The sequence below is a fragment of the Chiroxiphia lanceolata genome, chromosome 13, assembly GCF_009829145.1.
Source record: "Chiroxiphia lanceolata isolate bChiLan1 chromosome 13, bChiLan1.pri, whole genome shotgun sequence".
NCBI lineage: Eukaryota > Metazoa > Chordata > Aves > Passeriformes > Pipridae > Chiroxiphia > Chiroxiphia lanceolata.
Window position 1 is genome coordinate 19,181,265 of NC_045649.1, and position 17,440 is coordinate 19,198,704.

At 46.6% G+C, this 17,440-nt stretch overlaps 1 protein-coding gene and 1 long non-coding RNA gene across 3 annotated transcripts in view; one reads left to right on the plus strand and one right to left on the minus strand.

Moving 5' to 3' along the window:
- KIAA0355 (KIAA0355 ortholog) overlaps window positions 1–3,110 on the minus strand; it is a 59,116-nt gene extending 56,006 nt beyond the window's left edge. Inside the window, exon 1 of one of the 2 annotated variants that reach the window (XM_032701184.1) lies at window positions 3,039–3,110. The gene's annotated coding sequence lies outside the window, so the exon portion shown is untranslated. Of the gene's footprint in view, window positions 1–2,107; window positions 2,258–3,038 lie in introns of those variants that run through there. The other variant, XM_032701185.1, reaches the window with a different exon arrangement.
- A 176-nt stretch (window positions 3,111–3,286) lies between these two features.
- Window positions 3,287–13,197, plus strand: LOC116793160. The gene is made up of 2 exons (XR_004359392.1): window positions 3,287–3,598; window positions 12,924–13,197. It is a non-coding gene; the product is annotated as an uncharacterized LOC116793160 (long non-coding RNA).
- Window positions 13,198–17,440: the final 4,243 nt, after the last annotated feature.

The following is a 17,440-nucleotide window of genomic DNA, read 5'->3' on the forward strand; positions in this document are numbered from 1 at the left end:
CCCAGAACCTGGAACGTGATAAGGCCTGGAGAGCAGGAGATTGCCTGCAGTGTGTTACTAATCCATTGCTGTTGCCCAAAGGCCGAGGAAGGGTAAGAAACACTAATCCAGACACACCACCGAGCTCCAGGAGGAGCAGCATGACACAGACTTTGCCAGGCCCAGCAGAGCCCACTGCCCTCAGAGCCAGCCCCGGCACAAGGCTCTGTGATGAGGTTACCCATGCTGCTGGAAATGTCATCTTTCATGTATGATATAAACCCTTTCTGTAGCCACTAACAATACTCTGGCATTGTTTGAAACACATAGGGTGTTGCACTGGCTGACACCCAATTCCAGTAATAATATTCTATCTACCTACAGTAACCACAAGAAAATGTTCTTCATTTTCAGCCTCAAGTGGTTCTGCAGCACATCCAACTCCTGAGAGAAATGCCATACTTCCCTGGAAGTCCTGCACCTCAGTGTGCAGCTATCTGTCTGCACAGATCAGGACTTCTCTAGAACTGTAGAAACACCTTGAGATCACTGGGAATAAAGGAGCTCCTTTCACACAGCACAATTAGTCATATCAGCAGCGATAGCTATTTTGAGCAGCACCCATTAATCACTATCATTAGCAGGATTTCTGGTGTACCAGCATTCATTGTACCAAGAACAAGTCTTTTCCTATTCCAGTACTACTACATAAACAAAAGCAGCAGCACAATTTCTCTTGCCTCTCACTACTCAAAACAGGGTTGTGTCAAGTGGCAGCACTCAAAATGACTGTCAGTGCCAGGTATAAAGGAAAGCTTACAGGACAGAAAAATACAACTGTTTTGCTGCAAAAAAAAAAAAGACTGGTCGTCATTTGTATGCTGGGGAAGAAGAGGTTTTGACAAATAATAAATAGTGGGAAGAAGAGAGAAATAAAGCTCTCGAGGTGGAGACAGCAGATCCACAGAAAAATAAGATCCAAGTGATCAAATCCAAGTTGAGGTTCAAGAAGTAGAAGAAACCTACACTTCTCTTCTAAATGTTTGTTTCAGATATTTTCATTATTATTTTTTATGAGGGACTATTTACATGTTAATCAAATTTCAGAGTCTCAAGAACAGACGTTCAACCAGAAAAATACTCCCTATATGCATTATTTCTAGTTTCCTAAGTACCCTGAGTAACTCCTGATTCAGGACAAGAAATGCCAATGGAAGGGTTTCTGCCTTACACTGACCTAGGAAGCAGCACCACAAAATTCATGGAAAGCAGTGGCTCTGTGCTGCTTCCAGCCTGGTTACTCACACCTCAAAGGTTCCACAAAGCACCAGAAACACTTACGTTGCCCTGAAACACCTTCTTCCCAACGACAGATTAAATACTTACAAAGTCCTTCTAGGAAGAAAAGTACAAAACAGAAAACAAAGGAAGAAAGAAAAACCCCGTGCAAGTCTTGAACTTGGAAAACCGTCATTCCTTACAGAACGGCTCAGCTTATCTTCTGTAGAGACGTTGCCTGTAGAAGACTCCAGCCAAGTGCAAAATCATGTTGATACCCATGATACACAAATAGCACCTGTGCACATACCAAAACCAGCCAACACTGCTGATCCCATGAGCTGCATACCAAAACCTCCATGTGGCCGGGAGCCACCGACACACACCACATACCTCAGCGAGGTGAGGGAAGGGGAGCTCCGGCCGCCCATCGCCCACAGAAAACAAAAACAGTTCCTCAAGAGCACCACTGCCTCTTTGCCCAGAGCACTGGGCTGAGAGAACAGAAACAGCGAGCAACAGTAACCTGAAAATCCACAGTCTCTAGGTTTGAGGTTGTCCACCAGCCACCCCGGCGGTTCCACGTGCAGTGACATTTTGGGAACCAACCGTGTGTGCCCCCAAACCACTGGATGACCCACTGAAACACCGAGTGCACTGTGGTCACACGGCACTGGGGTACCTGCTCTTCAGACACCCAGACACCTGCTCCTCCATAAAAACAACGGCGATAACAACAATGGCCGATTTATACCTGTAATAACGTTTATAATCGCTCATAAAGCAAACAAACAAGATCCTCCAACCGCTTTCAAATTCCCAAGCCGACATCCACCCGACAAACACGTACCTGCACCACTTCCTCTCCGCTCACACGACAAAACCCCTGGAGCAGGGAGAGGCAAAGGAACATCAGTAAAGTTTTAAGCTACAGCCCAAAACGCGTTATCCTCTTCTGCTGGCAGCTACCATATGCACACAGCATAAGGCTCGGCAACCACAAGCGGCACTTCCAGCTCGCATCAGGTGAACAATCTGTGCGGGCCGCGCTGCGGGGCCGGGGGCGCGGGGGGGCCCGGCCGGGACCGCCCTGCCCGGGGAGGTCCGGGGAGGTCCGGCCGGCACCGCCCGGAGGCCGCACGGCGGGGCCGCCCCGGGGCCGGGGGGCGGCGGGGCCGGGTCCCTGTGGATCGGGAAGGTGCGCAGGAATTCCCGCAGGCGCAGTCCCGGCCCCGCCGCGCTGCCCGGGCTGCCCGCACACGGGGCACGGCGGCGGGCACGGGGGGCGGCCGCGACACCGCCCCGGGCTGCCCCCGACACCGCCCCGGGCTGCCCCCGACACCGCCCCGGGCTGCCCCCGACACCGCCCCGGGCTGCCCCCGACACCGCCCCGGGCTGCCCCCGACACCGCCCCGGGCTGCCCCCGACACCGCCCCGGGCTGCCCCCGCCGCCACAGCCGGCCCGGCCCCGCCGGGGCAGCGCGGCCACAGCCCCGGGCACGGCCGCCCTGCCTCCCCCCGGCCGGGGCTCCCCCGGCCCCGCCGCCGCCCCCCGAGCGGCCCAGGCGCTGCCCCGGGCGGCCGCCGCTCCCCGCCGCCCTCCGCGCCCCGTCCCCGCGGCGCCCGGGGAGGGCGGAGCGGCGGCACCGCCGAACGCGCCAGCCCGGAGCCCCGCACGGCCGGGCCCGCCGGCAGGGCGGTGGGGAGCAGCGGGGCCGGGGAGGGGCGGCGGGGCCGGGCCGGGCCCGAGGCTCGGCGGGGTCGGCGCGGCGCTCACTCACCTGCCCGCGACAGCCCCGGGCCCCGCGCCGAGCGCTCCGGAAACGGCGGCGGCTCCGCCGGGGCCGGGGAGGGGCCGGAGAGGGGCGGGCGGAGCCGCGAGTGACAGCGGGAAGGGGAGGGCGGGAGCGGGCGGTGCCGGCGGAGGGCGGAGGGGCGGGCTGAGGGCAGAGGGGACGGCGGCGGCGGCGGCGAGGGGAGACCGGGGCCCCCGGGCCCGGGGGATCCGCAGAGGGGGCTTTGGGCGGCCCCGGGAGGGGTCACACGGACCGCCAGGGCCGGGCCCGGCCGTGAGGGGAGCGCGGGGGAAAGAGGCCGCGGGGCGGCCTGGTACGGGAGAAGGGAAAGAAATAATGAGCGAATGTTTTATATGTACTTAAAATTTTGAGGTTTCTCATTGTGATGTTTTGCGGTCCTGCCTCAGGAGAGCCTCTGGAAATGGAAATGGAGATCCCCGGCGGCACCTGCGAAGTTCTCTGTTGTTCCTCCTCCATCCAGAGCCACCCGCTGGGCAAGCTGCAGGGTGGAACGCTGCTGCTCCATGGATTTATTTGGGAATTAGGTAAAATGCACAAACATTATCTCAAATGGATCCCTTGGACATGGCTGTCATGGTGCTGCCAGCTTTAGGAGTTGCTCAGAAATAGGCCTGGTCTGTGATGGCTTTGCTGTGCCAATTTAAACTGGTTCGATGTTATTTCTCAGGCTTAATGCAGATTTTATACAGAAAAGTTTGCTGTGCAGTATGATGTGTTTGCAAGTCCTCTTTCCATAGAAATAGTCTTCTGTTAATCCTGTCTTTCTTAGTAAAAAGTGATTGGTTTTTATTTACAGGACTTATTTAGAATCTTATATTTTACATGGAACAAACATTTTAAATGTACAGAAGTGTCTGGTAGAAGTTAGAAAATAAGGTAATGTGTAGTAGTAGTAGAGTACTTAAAAATTGTTGGAATATATGCAAGCAAAAATTTTGCCTACAGGGCTCAGCATCCAATCATCTGGCTCTAGTTCCCCCCTCAAAAAAACCCAAACCCACACACTTGGATACGATACTCATAAAGTGAAAATAACAGTAATTTCAGTGCTGCTAATCAGAAAACTCTGTGGGAAGAAGTGAAATTGTCAATTTATTGCACACCTTCCAGCCACAAACTAGAAATAGTCCTCAAGTAGTGTCTGCGGGGAGCTGCCTGGGAGCAATCTGTGGCTTTGTTTCCCTCTCTGGAACAGATGGTTGCTGGCAGACTGGGCTTCTCATCAGTGCCTCCCTCTGAACTCTCCTGATTCTTGCATGTCTGCTAAGTGTGTCTCTTCCTAGTAAATTTAGTCCTCAAATTAAGAGATACCTGGGAAATACTTGGAAAGACACAAGGGAACAGAAGGCTGTCATATTGTTGGCTCCTGAGAGGGAGAGAGAGAGGTGTTAGAGTATTCTTGTACTGGAAGACTATATACTGAAAGTATAAAGGACTGGAAATGGTAACTTTTTTCTTTTTTTTCCTGCTTTTAACTAAAAGGTAGAGGAAATATTGATTTTTAAAAAAGATAAGAATGACTCTGATAAGGTTTCAACAAGATTTTGATTGGAAGGGAGGTCTAGGTAGGAAGTGGAAAAACTGAGTGTAAAGGAAGTCAAAAGGAGCCTGAAAGAGAAAATAAAATACTGGGATGGATTTTCCTTCCTCCCAGGCCAGATTTTGAGGCTAGACCTTAAAAGTAAAAAAAAAAAAAAAACCACCCAAAAAACCCCAACAACCCACAAAAAAAAACCCAAAAAAAAAAAAAACAAACACAAAATGCCTCTTGTTTTTGTGTTGGTTTGGGTTTGGGGTTTGGGAGGTTTTTTTAGGAATGAAGAGAGAGATATTAACACACAGAGACAGACATATCTTTTTTGGGATACTTATATTCCCTGGCTGTGGGAAGCAGGGTGCCCAATCTGGAGCTTCTTAGCTGTGACTGGCTCTGGAGGAGCTCAAGTTGGTCTGGTGCTGAGGCTGTGTCACCCAGAGCAGTGCTGGGGCTGTTGGAGGAAGAAGGAAACCATCAGGAGGTACTAAGGCAAACATTGTCACTCACACTTGAGTCATGTGGCCTGTCCACTCTGGGCCTGTCCCAAAAGAAGTCTGAGCCCTGGTGAGCTGTTGACATTTCCCACCTGAGAACTGTTCTGCTCTCCAGAAACCCTCTCCTCTCCAAGCCACCTTGCAGTTCTTGGCTGTGATATGGTGCTTCAGGATCACAACCACCTCCTGCCCTGGTGAACAGCTGGCAATCACATTGCACAGCTGGTGGCCACCCACCACAACTCCTTCTGTTGTACTCTGTGTTTTACCAACATGCAGTTCACAGTCACAGAATGTGCTGAGTTGGAAGGGACCCACAAGGATCATCAATTCAACTCCTGGCCCTGCACAGGCCCAGCCCCAAGAGTCACCCCCTGTGTCCCAGAGGATCATCCAAACCCTCCTGGAGCTCTGGCAGCCTTGGGGCTGTGCCCACTGCCCTGGGCAGCCTGGGCAGTGCCCAACCAGCCTCTGGGGGAAGAACCTTTTGCTGAGATCCAACCTGAGCCTGCCTTGACACAGCTCCAGCCATTCCCTGGCTGCTGTCCCTGGTCCCCCCAGAGCAGAGCTCAGTCCCTGCCCCTCCTCTGCCCCTGCCCAGCAACTGGAACTGCACTGAGGTCTCCCCTCAGTCTCCTCTGCTCCAGCTGAACACACCAAGTGCCCTCAGTGTCCTCACACGCCTTCCAATCAAGGCCCTTCCCCATCTCCGTGTCCCTCCTTTGGACACTCTCCAATGGCTCAATCCCTTCCCTACATTGTGTCCCCCCAAACTGCCCCAATGTTGAGGTGAGGCCTCCCCAGGGCAGAGCAGAGCAGGACAATCCCCTCCCTGATGCCCCAGGACAGGGATGTCCCTCCTGGCTGACAGGGCACTGCTGACTCAGGGACAACTGGCACCACCAGGACCCCCAGGGCCCTTTCCCAGCTCTGCTCTCCAGCCTCTCATTCCCAGTCTGTCCGTCTATCTGGGGTTACCCCATCCCAGGGGCAGAATCCAGCATTTCCCCCTGTTGAACTTCCCATGGTTGGTGATTCCCAGCCCTTGGATCTGTCCAGGTCTCTGCAATTTCACCAAGAGATCCCAAAAGTACATAGGCCACGCTCCCTGAAGCATATTCTCAGGCAGAAATCTGTTCTACAAACCAGACTTACAGGTCAGTACAAGGCATGAGCATGTCCTTTCACACTACCTGAAGGTGTCCAGATCTGCTCCTATTTTGTTTTCCTGGTGATTTAATTGTATTCAGTGGAGCTGTGCAGGATTTAGTTCTGTCAACACTAAGAGTGAAGCTACACACAATAGGTGTATTTTTTATTTTGACTTGCTTGATTTATTTACATATTATTATAGGGTTTTTTTACAGTGCTGTATAACAACTTTTAACACATGACTGTCTCTGAAGATCAGACATTTCATTTGAAATTTCCTACAGATGAAGTTTATAGATTAAGAACATAAAGGCACAAAAGACTGGTAAGAATCTCAGCCTTAAAGCTAATATGTTTTACCAGATGGCAGCAATTTTAGACAGACCGTGAAATAAATAGGAAGTTCACACTTCCTAATATGAACAGGGCATGAAAACATGCAGTTCAACAGAGGGTGTAATAACCAATGCAGAATAAAGGGGAAACTTTCTGGGACTAGAAAATATGGAGTGTAGATATCCATTGTGACATTGTACATTAAAATTATTTTCTTGAAGGCATAAATGCAATATTTATCCTGAATATTTTATTTTTATTTTGTGAGTTCTAACTGTTATGAAAGATGGTAATAACTATTTAGTAAAGTCCTATGTAAATCAGCATAGAATAAATGTATTCAGTTATATTTATGATTTTCCCATTGATGTTACATATATGTCAAAAGGGCTTTCCAAGACCTACATTGAGTAGGAAGGGAAGGAAATCAGTGCACTGTTTCAACAAAAAATGTAACAATGTTGTTTAGAGATAGGAAACCAGCTTTGAAATGTATTAGGAGTGCAACTGGATGTCATAGGCTGTAGGAGGAAGAAATCATTAGCTTGGGAAAAAAGCAGCACTGGCACAATAGCCATGAGCAGATGTTAATGAGGATATGCCAATCAGCAAGGTGTGGGATAAGATTAGGAGGATCAATGTTAGTAATAAAATCCCACAAGAGTGTGTTGTCTTGTTAAAGGAAAAAGCTAATTTACAAGAGTTTGTTTCTGTTAATCAGGTAGAGGTATGTTTAGGAAAAGGAAATGTGGGGAAAATCAGGGTGATTTTGGAAAACAGGCTTGAGCACTAATGTCCTATTGTATCAGCAGTGATTTCCCCTTTGTGGTTACTAATTACTGTGAATGCTGTCCTGACAGCACGTGGAAGTGCAGGGAGAACAGCAGGAGTGCTGCACTGATGTTTGGGCTGTATCTTTGGGTTGGAGGGGAGCAGGAATGGAAATGCAGGGTTAGATGGAGCAGTGTGGTACAGTTTGTACAGTATGTCACAGCCCTCGTGGCTCCGAGCCTGACCCCTCTTGCTGCCTGGATGTTTGACAATGCAGGCATACATGTAGGCAAATAGGACTTCTAAAAATACATTTCACAAATCATCCAGTCCAGCTGTCGGGGGGGGGGGGACAGTCCCTTTGTCCTGCAGCCCTGGACAACTAAAATCCCATTTGAGACAAATGAAATTTAGTTATTTGCTGCCCGACAGGAAAAGCTGCTGACTTGTGCTTTATAGGCCTCAACACACTGACCAACCATTGTGTCCAACCTGAGGCTTAAAACACGAGCTGGCCTCTTGCCCAGTGGCTTTGTAAACACCTCCAAATGGCAAAAGCAGTGTGTGGGCAGAGCCCCCAGCCTGCTGTTTGGAACAATTCCTGCCCGTTACCTCCACAGGGCCAGTCCCACTTTGGAAAGGATGAACATGACTGACTATATATGGCCACCTAAAAATAAAAATAGGGACGAGCACCTTTTCTTGTCAGACATATCAGAGATCCAGGTCACCTTAAAAAATCCTAGGCTGCAAACCATATTGGCTATAGGGAAAATAAATAAATATATGTATATGAACCTCTTAATCCTCCATGGATCCAGTTTTGATCAAACCGAATGGAGGCCATTGACTCCAACTGACATTGGATGTGTCCCATGACCTTCTGGTTTATATATTTAGACTCCCCATACTAATCTTCTCTTCTACAGGTCTGATGTCATCACCATTATTATAAGCAGAACTTGTCACTTGATTGACAGCAAATAACCTTTCCAAAAAGTAGCCAAGGAGTAAGAATGTTTTGTCAGGGTGACATATGATCATGGCTGCCTGCAGTCCATTTTTGTTTGCAGGCATTGGAAGAATTTCAGATATTTATAAGGTCAGTGTCCCTAGTCCAGAGATGAAGGAGATGTGTTTGTTTTTTAATTGCTGTTCTGCTTAAAAAAACGACTTCCAGTTGGGCTGAAATGAAGGACTGGACTCATTGACTGGACTGAAGTAAATGTTTTACCTGTTGCAACCAGGAATGGGGTGCTCTGACTGCACACACAAAGGGGTCACTGACAGTTTGTATTTTTGCTTTAGGAAGTCAAATACTTAAATATATATATAATTTTTTTTTTTACTGTCTGGTGATTCAGATGTCTGGGATCTCATTTTGCTTGTTTTCTTGAAAACTTTTCACGAAAGGGAATCAGCTTGCAAAACCACAAAAATGTACTTCTCAGCCAGCTGTGGTAAAATGGTTTACATGGCCATCTCAGTACTGGAGAATTTTTGTAGTTAAAAAATTTATTCTGATGAGTAGTAAGTGATAATGAATTATTAGCAAGGCAATAGCAGTTGGCAAGGTATGCATCAAATGTGGAGGTGCTGAGAGACAATATTTATAAGACAAAAGAACTGTTGACATTTGGTCATAGTAGAACTTAGATTATTGTTTTAAAACAGACATGCTGTAAATGTGGGAATGAGAACCAGACTGAATTTTTTTTTACTTAGAAAAGAGTATAGCATTTAAGTAGATGCCACTGTAAGGTTGTGACAAAGAGTAAAATGTAATTCTGTGTAGCTGACCCAACTTACTAATAGCATATTGAGAACTTCTAATGTTATACAGTCTAAATACTCTTTAAGAAGAAGTGAAACAAAATTTAGAATTAATTCTAGAACATTTATAAACAGGTATAGAAGAATAGTGTCCCTTCTACGAAGTGTTGGAAATTAGGGGCTACCTGCCAAATGATGTTGTGCTTGCTTGACCTTGTCCAACTGATTGCATTAAGGTGTTATATATGTTTCAGATAACAGAATTTGGCTTTTTTGGTGTCTTATATTGGACATGAAATTGTTATGTTAATTTATTTTAACTTATGTTTATATAAACACACCAAAAAATCATATATGTTTATAAATATATATAAATATTTAAAGTAGTCTGGAAAGAAGCCTAAATGATAGTTTTAAAGAATTTCCATGTGGTAGTTCCTGCAACACAGGATTGTTGCAGGGGGACTGGATAGCAACTGCTATTGCATTGCCTTAGTTTCTGTTAGGGCACTGTAACAAAGGCAACTAAATTTCAACTGCCTTAATGGTACTGTCACTACCTTTTGCCTGTAAAGATTTTTTTGTATTTTAGGAAACTGCCAAATAAGGGGTAATTTTGTAATGGAGAACATGGAATTACGAAAGTAGGTTGAACAGATGGGTAACAGAGAAACATGTAAGTCAGTATCTAGTGGACAAAACTTTGCTGAATTACTTGGTAACACACAGAAAAGTGTAGTGGATAAAGCTGTGATCTTGTGCAGGCCTGACTAGTATTGAACTACCTTTTTTCTAGGGTTTCTTCATTGATTCCTGAAAAATACTCAGTATTTCACTGTGTATCATATATCACTATATGCCTGAGGTTGGGACTGAAGTTACTGGCCTACAGGAAGGCAGGAATCCACAAGATATGAGACTGACAAAGCTTCCCTCAGAAATGACTCTTCTGTGCCCCTCCCCACGGAGCCTTTTGAGTGTCCTGTGCAAACCAGGCCAGGTCTCCTGGTGACATCATGAAATGTGAGATGCCTATGAGCTAGTCCTTGGCCATGCTGGAGCTTTGGCCACCTGTCTGTCCTATGCTTGGGAAGATATTCAGGATGTTGACAGGGAAGAGTGGCACTTATCTACTAAAGCTTGGCAGCCCAGGGTGGTGTGTTTTCCAAGGGACCGGAGCAGCTCCCAGTGCTTGGTTGGCTGAGCACCACTTTCCTCTGGCTCCAGCAGGAAAACCAGCATAGCTGAGCTCACTGGCTGGTTTCAGGTTCCTGATTTGTTTAGTCAGCTCCTGGTGCTTTCATACTTTCTGGGTAACTGCTGCCAAGAGTGTGTGTGGTTTGCTTCCATTGTGGTCCATGGGTTCTCCTCGATACACCTGACATCAGGTTTGAGCAGCTCACTCTCTCATCACTAAACTAAAGTTGATGATACACTGCCCAGTAATTTTTTGTTTGTTTGCTTGCTCTTTAAGCTTCCTCAGTGAAAATGGTGCACAACTGCCTGGGTTATTGGGTGCAAATATCCTGCACTGCTGGACACGTGCCAGGGATGCAGAAGCAGATCTCCCAGGGTTTATGGTTCACTCTACTGTTGGCTTTTTTACAGCCCAGAAATCCCCCAGCTGAGGATCAGAGGCTACCAGAGGTTATTTCTCTGGCATTCCACAGTATTTAGATCCTTCACCACCTTTCAATGCCTGTGAGCAGTGAGTGGTGCTCTCTGTACCATCTCAGTTTCTTGTTTCCAGAGGCACATGCAAACCTCTCTGCTGTCCTTTGGCCCCAAGGATCCTGATTTGTCTCTGGGTGTAAATGGTGTGTGGCTTTGCTGAGATCGAGAACTGTGGCTCCAGCCCTCTGGGAGGACATCCAGTCAATGGCAGGACTGTAAAAGGAGGTAGACAAAGCTCCCAAGTCTGTATCAGACTAGGAGATCACGGTTCTCCCTGGTGGGAGAGGCAGGAAACAAACCCTCAGTCCCAGCAGAAGTGCACATGTGAACTATGCAGCTCTGCTGTGAGTTGGATCTGTCAGCGTGGGACAGCTGAGGTTTGAGGGGAAGAAAGATGTTCCCTCTGTGTGTGCACTGCTAAATAATATAGAGAAGCAGATAAACAGAACCTGCAGGTGCATCTTTTTTTCAGTTCAACCTGATGATCAAGATTCTATAACTCAAATATGTGTATTTTGGATCCTTTTAGGCACACAACAGCAAGCCAAGAGTTACTGAAAGATAAGGGAGTAGTAAAGTGATCTTAGGCCATATAAGTTGTTTTCTGTTGTTGGGTTTTGCATATGTTGGTTTTCTTTTGGAATTCCAAGAGTTACAGTGAGGAAATTATATGATATAGATCTTGCAAAGTTAAGCTTTCATAGTGGTCTTGAGTGTCAACACACTGTATGCACATCTCAAGGATGATTGTAATTCCAGCCTGGAAGATGAGAAGGCAATAAACAGTAGGATGCTCTTGTTCCTTTTTAATGGGAAACTATTTCAGCCATGGTGATGGAGTTGGCAAATGTTTGGTTTAGCACAAAAGAAAAAGGAGAGTAAAAGAGATTGAAATGCATAGTCATGTAGGAAATAAAAACTAATCAGTAGATAATCGTAAAAGTAATGAAAAACTTCTCTTATTGTGTTCTTAAATTAAAATGTGCAACATGCACAGGTATCCCCCAATCTACTCAATATTTTTTCTAGAGAAGAAAGAATCTGTGGAGTTGTTGAGGTAACATGATTTGCTGTTTCCTGGAATAATTGCCCACAAACATGTGAGCTTGTCCCCTGTGTTAAAGTACCAAACTCTTGGCTGTGTAGGGGTGGTGATCCCAGTGGTGGATGGTTACAGAAATGTCAGATTTGGATATTAGACACACTTGTCCCTAACAGCACTTGTGGTTTTCTCCTCCTGTGGATTACAAAACATACTGACAGTCTTCAGAGTTGCTAATTTAGGCCTTCTGATTCCAACTTCATGTTTTTCTTCATCTTACAATTCTTGGAACGGTGGTTTCCTGAGAAAAACAAGCTCATAAGACTTTGGAACAGTCTCTCTCATGGTTTCTGTGTGTGCAGAATTGGCAAACCAGCACAGTACATAATGAGAATGAAGTTCAATCTGTAGTGGTTTTATAACCTATGTTTTTAAGAGTCTGTAATCATTTTTCTCAAAATATATAAACAGAAATGTTTGTAAAGCTCTTTCCTCTGGCTGTACCGTGGTATACATGTAATTTGGGGATTTTCAGCCACAAATACAGTAACAGTAACAAAATATATTTAAAGCCCATTAGCTTCAGTCATGTTTTTTCTGAATGATTTTTAAAAAATCATGGTGCTGATCTTACATTGAGATCCATTTACACACAGCTCTCATTGAAGGCCCAGGACCTGCAGCTACTGTGATTCCATTCTGTGTCTAATCACACTCCCATTTTACATAAAATAAAGGTAGGGCTTCATTTCAAGGTCAGCAATTTATGAATTAATAATAATATTTGTAAATATCTTCAAAATCCTATTCAATAGGAATTTGAAAGCCTCAAAAATGCAAAGATCTGGAGAGTTTACCCTCTGCAAATTGTATGGCACCACGAAGGATGAGGGACAAAGTTGTGTCTGTGATTTAAGAACCTGCACTTATTTGCATTGTAGTAATTTGTGCCCTCTGACCATACCTTTTAAATTCAAGGAGTCTGGTAATAGACACGAGCAAGAAAATACAGGCAGGTATTTCAAACAGCATCTGTAGAGAGAACAGTAACATGTAGCTCTTGTTGAAAGATTCAGTCTGCAGAACTGGGATTTTAAGGAGAGAGACTGGCAAAAGAATCAGGCTCATCTGATCTGCACAGGGAAAAATGTCAACCTGAAGGGAAGTGTCTTCTAGAACAAAATCTACATTTCCAGAGAACTTCCTTAAACTGAAACAAGCTGCAAGATGGGCTCATTTCTTACAATGTAAACTTGGATGAGATGTTCTTATTATGCTTTCACTGATGCAAATTCGTTAAATAGCAATGATAATAAATCTTGAGAGATTACGTGTATAACAGAATATCAAATGATTGTTTGTGGTTTTTTAAGACTCTGAGATGTGCTTGGCATGTAGCTGAACAATCATTAATCTTTGCTGACAGCCTGGTTTGTGTCCCTAGAACACCACATGGCATTGTCCACTTGGGGGGTATTTTTAGGCAGCTTTGTAGCAGATGCAGTGGCACATCCCTGCTTACTCCCGTGATGGGGGTTACATTCCCAGCAGGAAACTAGTCCCAGAAATGACAGCAGTGCAAGCACAAGGCTCAAAACTCTGCTTTAGTGGGTCACCTGCCAAGAACTGCACGTGGGTAATACTTTAGAGCTGCCTTTGCCTCCCACTGGGGACTCGCCTTGTGTGCGAAATCTCCCACCCGGGGAATGTGCCAGGGGTTGGAATTAATATGCACATGACCAAAACAGTTACAGTCACCTCCTACTTGATACTGCAAATTCCTGATCCTCACACATGTGCACTATTCACTGCAGCAATGAGGAACATTAAGTGTATTTTAAGGAATATATTCCAAGAGCTTAGTTGTGCTGCTTTGAAGATGAGCAGCAACCTTTGTGTTAAATTTAACAGGAGGAGGTCAGGCCCTATGACTGCAAAAAAGTTATTTTTCTAGAAACCAAAGTAACTTAAATGTCTGTATTAAACCACTTCCATTGAGAAAAGTACTTTTATTCAGGAAAGATGTAGCATTTAATCTCAATATGGTGTTTTAAGACCTTTACTCTCTATTATATAGTATATGTGCAAAATAAGTACTGTGTGTAATATGTATATAATTACACATAATTATAATAATTAATATTTAATGCTAACACAACGGATAATAAATATACCAATTACCTGAAAAAGTAAGAGTTATGGGAACTGACATAATTCAATTAACATCAAAATGAATTTCCCATTGTTTTCAGCAGAATTTCCCTAACTGATGGGCTCCCCTTGGGAAAACAAGAGACCAAGAGGGCTGGATCACAGACCTGCAAACCAGGCTTGGGCAAGGAATTCCTCTGGGAACTTGGCAAGTGCTCTTACTGTGAATACAGGCAAAGAGGCCACGTAATTTAACAACTTTGCTATCCCTCTTTATGAAAAAAAGATCTAGTACTTTTCCTGCTGGTTTGTGTTGCCCCTGTGACACCACTAATGCAGGTAGGGCAGAGTCAACTTCCTGGCCATTGCAGCAGGAGCAGAATCATTGACTGTGCTTCCTGAATTTCTATTAATTTTCATGTTGAAGTCAGTAATAGTAACTTTTAATAGTCAATGGGCCAGGCTGACAACTAGTAAATAGAGAGATCTGTCTTGAAACTGTAAAACAAACATGGTATAAAAATCAGAGGAAGCCCCATTGCTTTTCTCCCAAACACCTTCCGGAGTAAAAACCTTATTTCAGCCTCTCTGCTTGTGAAGGGAAAGAAGCACTGAATTGCAAGAGGTGGAGTTTGTGTGTAATGTCTAAAAATACTTGTGAAGGAATTTACCTGAATTGTGTGATCAGTACTGATTACACAAAGAAAGCCTTCTGCACACAGCTGGCCTGCCAGGCCCCAGGAGGAGGACGGGTGTGCTCAGAGGTGTTCTGTTCAGGGGGATGGTTGCAGGGATCCTGCAGGGAGCAATCCAGGCTGCCCTGGGAAGGGGCATTCCCACCCTCACTGCTTGGCACTGTGCTGAGCCACAGGATGGGGCTGGAATGAAAAACTCCTGCTGTATGTTGGGGTTTTTTGGAAAAGAGAAGGATTTCTGCACAGACACTCTGGAGTGCAGGTGAGCACCCTGATGCTCCACAGTGTCACTGCAGCTTCTCAGCAGCTCTTGCTGGGCCTGCTTTGCTGCTGTTGGAGTCGTTGGGATCTCAGCGTTTCCTGTATTAATGTCTGTGCCACAATTGCTAATTGACCATGAAATTTTAGCCTCCAGTCACACATACATATCTGAAATGATTTTATTCTAGTCAAGTAAGTGTTCTTGACCACCATTAAAAGCTCTGACTTGTGTAGCAGGGGACATTACTGAAAATTCATGGTTGTTTGCTTATTATTCAAAACAATACCCTTGCTTTCTGACATAACATAAGGGTAAATTGTAAATGTATTTCCTACACAGTGGTTAAAATCCATTGTGTAGAGAGGAGTTGTATCCCAGATGAATGTATTCCTATGATGCCAAAACAGATTTAAATCTGGTACCTAGTAATTGTTTCATCTAAAAAAAATAGCAGTCTTTGTTAGAAAAAAAGGGTATTTTAGAGACATTAAGACTTGGGAGCTTTAGCAAAACAACTGAAGGGGAGATACTTTTCTGTGCTAATAGAAGTGATATAATATCACAATTTGTAAATTCAGGAAACACATCTTCTAAAAATAGCTCTTACAAGAGCTATAGACCTCCCTCAAGGGTAGGATTCTGCTGTTGGATTTGCCTTCCTTGACCATATAAACAGGAGTACCCTTGCTCCTCTCCAAGGAAATCTGTGGTTTAACTACACATGCATCTTAGCAGAGACCAGAGACCCGAGTGTGACAAATAGGAAATTGCTCTCATCTTACAGAGTTTGATTAAAGCTTTAGGCATAGAGCTTTTTAAATGACAAATGCTCAATGAAATAATATTATGTCTTTATACTCCAGAGCACTATTAATCTGAGGTTTCAGGACCTTAAGAAATGTTAATTAACTCATTACCACTGATGTAAAGTGTTAGCATTGCACTTGTGGGCTGGTAGCTGAAGCATGGAAATACTGGGTTCATCAGGAAGAATGAGATTGGGGTTCCCTCCCATGTGTATTCCCTGTCAGGTATTTACAGAGATGGTAACTGCTCATGCACGTGAACTCCATGGATCTCCCATCAAGTTAGCCCAAAAGGAGCAGGAACAATTTTGGGAGAGACTGAACAACGGCAGTAGTACCCAAAGCAGAATGTTAACGCAGCCTGGATATTTGGGAGCCCAAATTTGATAGCTAAGAAGCCAGGCAGTGCTCTAAGTATTTGAGGAATGTTCAGGGATGTTCAAGGAAAGAACAGAGACACTGTTGGCTGTTCTGCAGAAAGGTAAAGGTTTGCATCACCTTAAATATATTTTTTTCAGAAAGCTGGGGCCAAAGCGCCGCCCCGGGGGCGAACAGCAGAGCCGGGATGTTCCGAGTTCCTGCTCGGGACCGTCGGGCAACTCCCGGGGCAGGGGCAGGTGTGGGGCAGGACAGGACGGGGACAGGGCAGGGGAGGGAAGTACGAGGCAAGGTGTAGGGAGGGACGAGGACAAGGCAGTGTAGGGCAGGACAGGCCGGGGACGGGGCAGGGACAGGCCGGGCAGGAACAGGCCGGGGCCGGGCCGGACGGGCCCCGGGCCCTCCCGCAGGAGCCCAATCCTCGGTGCGGGGCCGCCACCTCTCGGCCGCGATCGGCAAAGCAGCGGCACCGTCGGCACCGCGCTGCTGCACCCCCGGCAGCCCGCAATCCTGCAGCCCGCACCTCTGCATTCCCGCACCTCTGCATTCCCGCACCTCTGCATTCCCGCATTCCGCACCCCCGGCAGCCCGCACTCCCACATCCCGCACCTCTGCATTCCCGCACTCCTGCATCCCGCACTCCCGCCTCCCGCACTCCCGCACTCCTGCATTCCCGCACTCCCGCCTCCCGCACTCCGCACTCGTGTGCTCCCGCACCGCTTCGCAGTGGCTGATTCCCGTTGGCAGCTCCCGTTTCAGGCGCTGCTGGGCCGGACCGCGGGCCTGGGGCTCCAGCTCTGCTCCCAGGGCTCACACCCTCCTCCAGCCCCAGGCTGCTTCCAGGGCAAAGCCTGCCGAGACCGGGCAGGAATTTTTACAAATCCCCGCACCCATCGGCGGGGAAAGGGAAGGGTGTGCAACCTGCAGAATTTCTCTGCGTGAGTTTTAAAACCTGTGAAACCTGCGACACATAAAAACCCAGCGGTACTTTCTAGCCAAGACATGTTCACGTATCAGGAACCCAACCGACAGCTGCTCTGTGGTACAAAAGCTGTGGTGCAAGACCTGGGATGGGGCGTGTGGAGTCCCCTCAGTGACTCAGCAGGAACCCTCAGACAGCCACGCAGGGGGGCACTTTCTCAGCGCTGCCACGCTGAGGTGTCCTGCAGCAGTTTAGGAGTGCCAGGTATCTGTAGAGTGGGTTCAAGGTGTGGATCTGCACAGAATCCATCAATATCCACATTTCCTAAACCTGCATGTGCTGAAATTTTGTTTTATCTAATGAAGCAAAGTTC